At 34.7% G+C, this 6,274-nt stretch overlaps 1 long non-coding RNA gene across 1 annotated transcript; it reads right to left on the bottom strand.

Moving 5' to 3' along the window:
- Positions 1 to 541: 541 nt before the first annotated feature.
- Positions 542 to 5,928, bottom strand: LOC127745829 (uncharacterized). The gene is made up of 3 exons (XR_008007446.1): positions 5,794 to 5,928; positions 5,532 to 5,649; positions 542 to 891 (listed from the first exon to the last, which is right to left on the bottom strand). It is a non-coding gene; the product is annotated as an uncharacterized LOC127745829 (long non-coding RNA).
- Between the last annotated feature and the right edge of the window lie 346 nt (positions 5,929 to 6,274).

The following is a 6,274-nucleotide window of genomic DNA, read 5'->3' as shown; positions in this document are numbered from 1 at the left end:
TAGTTATCTAAATTTTGTGCCTATAAATTTATGAGAAAAACCACCCATTCTTGCACCTCAACACAACTTAGAATCAAGCTCCTTCAACCACATGATGTACTTCCTAGAGTACTTTGCTTTATTTGCAGCCATAATCTCATTCTTTTCCATCCACATTTGGAAGATCAATAGAAATTTACCTATCCCAAATTTGTCCTTATTTGGAATGCTACCAGCCATTTTATATAATAGTTCCAATATTCATGAATATGCGACCACAGCTTTGAGATACTATGGAGGTACTTTTAAGTTTAGAGGACCCTTGTTCACAAACATCAACTTTTACTTCACTAGTGATCCTATGAACGTGCACCACATTACAAGTAAGAACTTTGCCAACTACGACAAATCTGAGTTTCATGAGATATTTGAAATTCTTGGAGATGGAATCTTTAATGCTGATTTAGACAAGTGGAAGTATCAGAGGTACATATTACAACCATTGTTTAAGCAAAACATCTTCGAGAACTTTGTTAAAAAGGTCATTCATAAGAAATTAGAACGTTACGTACTTCCACTTCTGAATGACATTTCAGAATCAAGAACTATTGTGGACTTGCAAGACATATTTCAAAGGTTCACTTTTGACAGTATTTGCTCCATGGTGTTAGCATTTGATCCCAATTGCCTTCTTAACAAGCTCACTCGATTCCCTGAGGTTTCTGTTGAGAAAGCTTTCAACAAAACGGAGGATACAATTCTCTATAGACATCTGGTCCCAAGATGGTTCTGGAAGTTGCAGAGATGGCTCCAAATTGGACATGAGAAGGACTCCATTGCTATCCTTCGAATTGTCGAGCAATTCTTCCATGATCGTATATCATCCAGTGGGGAAGAGAAAAGTGGATTCAACTACACCAAAGATGATGAATCAAACTTTGACATGCTTAAAGCTCTTGTAGAGAAAAGTGAAATGGAACAGGTAGATCACAAGTATCTAAGAGACATTGCAGTTAATCTCTTAGCTGCTGGAAGGGACACAATTAGTGCAAGTCTATGTTGGTTTTTCTGGCTTGTTTCAACTCACCCTAATGTTGAAACCAAAATCCTTGCAGAAATCAGATCAAACTTCAAAACTAATGAAGAAAATTGGCTTATTTCAGGGGTGGAAGACCTTGACAAGCTAATTTACTTGCATGGAGCTATATGTGAAGCTCTGAGGCTTTTTCCTCCGGTGCCATTTGAGCACAAATGTGCCATCAAATCTGATATACTTCCAAGTGGAGATCGTGTTGATGCAAATACTATGGTGTATTACTCCATATACTCAATGGGAAGGATAGAACACATTTGGGGAAAAGATTGCTTGGAATTTAAGCCAGAAAGGTGGATTTCGGAAAAAGGAATATACAAGTACCATCATACAAGTTCATGGCTTTTAATGCAGGCCCAAGAAGTTGTTTGGACAAAAATATAAGCTTTATCCAGTTGAAGATCATTGCCATTGCTTTGCTGTGGAACTTTCATTTCCAAGTGGTGGAAGGGAATTCCGTGTGTCCAAGTGTTTCCATTGTGCTACACATGAAGCATGGGTTGCAAGTCAAGGTTACTAAAAGAGGCCATTGATGGAGTATGGGATATTTCATCATTGATTTTCTTGATTCTTGGTTGCTGTGTTGTGTTGTTTCTTTGTTTGTGATGGCTACTTCGCATGTTTTGTTGTTTTTCTTTTTGTGGTTGCTACTTCAGATGCAACTAGTGTGACTACTTAATAAGAGTTGTTTATGTAAAATGTTAGGTGTGTATTAAAAATTAGTTATTAAATTAATAATATATATTGGTATATAAATACGTGTGATATTAAATTTATTTTTAATATATATTTTATATTGATAACTAATTTGATAATTAATTTTTGATGTATACGTAATATAATTCTCTATTTATTGATAATAAAAATAGGGAAAAAAATGGTGTTAGCACTGGACAGATAGTAGTACGATGATAGTACTAAAGTAGATCAACGGAGAAGATTTAATGACCATAGCAGAACAGATATTTTTCTTATCTGTTAAGATCAATGAAAAAAAATTTGCTTATTTATAAAAGTCTGCTCAAGTAATCTAAATATGTTACCCAGTTTCGTCATCATACTGTCATTATTTATACATCGGAGGAATCTAAAATGTAACCCCTCAATGCAAAGTTAAAAAAGAGATTTTATATTTCAGTTAACGGTTAAATTAATTTTTGAAAGATGGACTGTTTTTTAAAATCGTCTTCTAAAAGGTTTTATTAATCAGATTAGTTTTTTAAATATTAAAAATTATTTATTTTTGTTTTTCCATCACTCTTTTAATAATTTTTGTTAATAATTAATGAGATAAAATGTTAATTGATAACATACATGATGTCTAATTAAACGCTAACTAAATATATTTATAACAAACTATTAATTTAGTCACTACTTTTCGCAATTATATAAATTCTAATCTAGTTACAAAAAAAAATTCTAATTCTAATATAACCTAACGACTAAAATGATAAATTTTCATAAACATATTTGTTCAGTATCTAATTGGACATGCTAGGTGTCACGTATGTTGGCAAGTTAACATTTTATATTTCTATACCATCAATTGTTGATAAACATTGTTAATGAAGCAACTGAAGAATAAAAATAATTAATGTAAAATTTTTAAAAAACTAATTTAATTGATAAATTTTTTTGAGAATAAATTAAAAAAAGCATCTTTTATTCACTATTTTAACTATTAATCCTTCAATATTTGCTCTACTATAGAGCATTCAAAATATTGTCATGCATGCATGCAGCATGTCAAAGATCGGGAGTACAAAAAGAGGCAAGAAAAATCCGAAAAACAGTATGAACCAAAATCGCATTTTCCAGGTACTATTCTTGATTCCTCTTGCAAGAACACAATACGGCCTAGCTAGTTTTCTTCATGGGAAACTCTTATGTGGTTCTACTTAGAAATTACCCATGAGTTCACTAGACAAAGTCAAGATTGCAATGTTGTAGGAGTATTGGTTCCCTTGAATTAAATATACCACATTATAGCAACTAATCGTATTAACTGTATAATTTACTTACAATTCTTTAATTGTATAATTTATAAATACTTAAAACACAGCCACGTCATCAATGAGGGAAGGTTAGTCGACATTGGTTATGAGAAAGATAAATATATTTTGAGTAATTGTCAATTTGGAGAGAATCATATAAAGGAGAGATTGGATAGAATTCTTGTTACAAATGAGTGGAAAGGTGAATTTTCAGCAACCACTCTTGCACACTTATCCAATTCCACTTCAAACCATAAGGCTATTCTTCTCAACACGGGTGGTGAAGAAAGGAGGGTAAAAAGGAGGTTCAGATTTTAGAAGCAATGGTGTAAAAATGAAGAGGTGATTAGTTTAATCAAACAAGCATGGATAATAGATATTCAGGGGTTTCCAATATTTAAGCTAGTAGAAAAGCTAAAGTGTTGTAGACATTCAATTGTACAATGGCAGCAGCACTCTAAATCTAATTCAAGGAAGAAAATTCAGATTCTCAAGAATCAGATAGAATCTAAAATGCAGAAAGGAGTTCAGGCAGATGGGAATCCTATCCGAATTTAAGAAATTGAACTAGAGGACGCATTGGAGGAAGAAGAGCAGTTTCAAACGAGGAACCGGAAAAATAGAATAAAGGAGTTGGAGGACGAGGAGGGGAATATGACAAAGGAACCGGCAGAAATAGCGGAAGTTGCACAGAAATACTTTGAAAAGCTATTCACAACAAGCTGTCCTAGAGATTCGACTGCAGAATTGGATGGAGTCCACCAAAAAATAAATGCAGCCACTAATAGAATGCTGTGTAGGCCAGTGACTGAAGCGGAAATTAAAGTAGCAATCTTCTCCATCAACCCTTTTTCGGCTCCGAGAGATGATGGATTCACAGCAAAATTTTTCAATTCTTTTGGAGTACAATAAAGGGAGATGTGACAGCAGCTGTTAGAAGCTTTTTCTATGGAGGTTAAATTTTAAAAGTTTTTAATCATACTAACATATGTCTCATACCTAAGGTGCCGGTCACTAATTCTATGAAACAAGTTAGACCGATTAGTCTTAACTCTATTTTCTATAAGATCATATCTGAAATTCTGGTGCACAGACTTCAATCAGTTATGAATAGACAAATCAGTGACTCTCAAAGTGCTTTTATAAAGGGTAGGTTGATTAGTAATAATGTTCTAATTGCACACGAATTCATGCATTTTCTTAAAAATAAAAGGCAGGGAGATTATGATTTGGCATTAAAGCTAGATATGAGCAAGGCTTATGATAGAGTGGAATGGAGTTTTGTTTGGAAGGTGATGAAGAAGCTAGGTTTTTGTGATCGATGGATGAAGTGGATTGAGGAACTTGTGACGACGGTATCTTACTCTATTACTGTGGATGGACAACCTCATGGTTATTTTAAACCATGTAGAGGATTACGACAAGGTGATCATCTATCTCCTTACCTATTTTTGTTTTGCGCAGAGGGACTCTCCCATCTGCTCCACAGAGAAGAACAGAGGCTAGAAATTTCTGGTTTGAGACTCAATCAGAGGTGTCTGACAATCAATCATCTTTTCTTTGCATACGATTCAATTCTTTTTAGCAAAGCTTCAGAAGTAAAGTGCCAGAGATTGCTATAGGTTTTACAGACTTACAAAAAACTTAGTGGCCAAAAGGTAACCTTGGACAAATCATCAGTCTTCTTTAGTAAGAACACACCAATTCCAGTCCGAGACCATTTGGCGGAGATTCTCCTTGTCCCTCATGTTGGCAATCAAAACAAATATTTGGGTTTATCGGAAGTGGTTCAGAGATCAAAGAAAGCGACATTTAACTACATTAAAGCTAGGGTGTGTCAGAATAAGGCGGTGGCAACCGCGATACCCATATACACACTAAGTTGCTTCAAGTTACCGAAGACACTAATTGAAGAGATTCAGAGAGCCACTCCAGTTTTGGTGGGGGCAGAAAAGATCAGAAAATAGGATCCAGTGGATCAGATGGAAGATTGCTTGCAGACCAAAAATGCAAGGGGGACTAAACTTTAAAGATTTGAAGGCCTTTATTCTTGCATGCTTCGCAAAGTAAGGTTGGAGGTTAATTTTCAGACCTAATTCTCTCATCAGTAAAGTGTTACATAGCAAATATTATAGATATTCAAGTTTCCTAAGAGCAGAGGTTGGTAATAACTCATCATGGGGTTGGAGGAGTATTATCGAGGGCAGAAAGGTGCTAGAAAAAGGTATACTATGGAAAGTAGGAAGGGGATTTAACATCAGAATCCGAGAAGACTCATGGGTGAAGGATTATGTTTTAATTACTCCTATTACTACCACGACAATGACTGCAAATCTAGAATGGGTTTTACAATTACAGCATTCAAACAAAACATGAAACCAGAATTTAATTCAGTCCAATTTCAATCCAGAAATAGCTGCAGCAATAATCAACACTTTAATTCATGAGACAGAGGATAGAGTTACCTGGATGCTAGAGAAAGGGAGCGGCTTCACTGTTGCTTCAGGATACAAAATAGCCTTTAACTTCTACCACCCACCAAGTGAAAGAAAGGTTGAACGCCCGAATACAATCTATCGAACCCTGGTGCCCAAAATGCAATCGGTCACAAGAAAGCGTTTTTCATTGTTTCTCATGGCTCGAGAACCATGAAAGTGGTGGATTCAGCTGGAAGAAGAATTGAGAATGGAGAAAAATTCGAATGAAAAAAGAGCAGTAGCAGCAAACCTCTTATGGCAAATCTGGTTAGTAAGAAACGCCTGGGTATTTGAAGGTAAAATCACCCATTCAAGAACTATGATGGAGATAGCCCGTGAGAGAAGATGAGACCCTTGAATTTTTACTTTATTTCTGTAGTTTTCTTATACTTAAGTCATTTTATTAAAGTTGAAACTTCCTATTCTCTTTATTATAATTCTCCCTGTAGTCCAAATTGGACTAATTTTCAGTAATGAAATTGCATAATTTTTATATAAAAATAAATAAATAAATAAATAAAATAACACAGCCACGTCAATTTGCTATGTCAAGTCTATCTATTTATTCACAATCTCACAAGTCTATCTATTTGCTCCATAGTGTTGGCATTTGGTCCTAATTGTCTTCCCATCAAGCTCACTCAATTTCCTGAGGTTGCTATTGAGAAAGCTTTCAACAAAATGGAGAATTCTATCCTCCAAATATGGTTATGGAAATTGCAAAGATGGCT

This window comes from Arachis duranensis, chromosome 3 (assembly GCF_000817695.3).
Source record: "Arachis duranensis cultivar V14167 chromosome 3, aradu.V14167.gnm2.J7QH, whole genome shotgun sequence".
Lineage (NCBI taxonomy): Eukaryota > Viridiplantae > Streptophyta > Magnoliopsida > Fabales > Fabaceae > Arachis > Arachis duranensis.
This window is presented reverse-complemented; position numbering and strand designations above follow the sequence as displayed.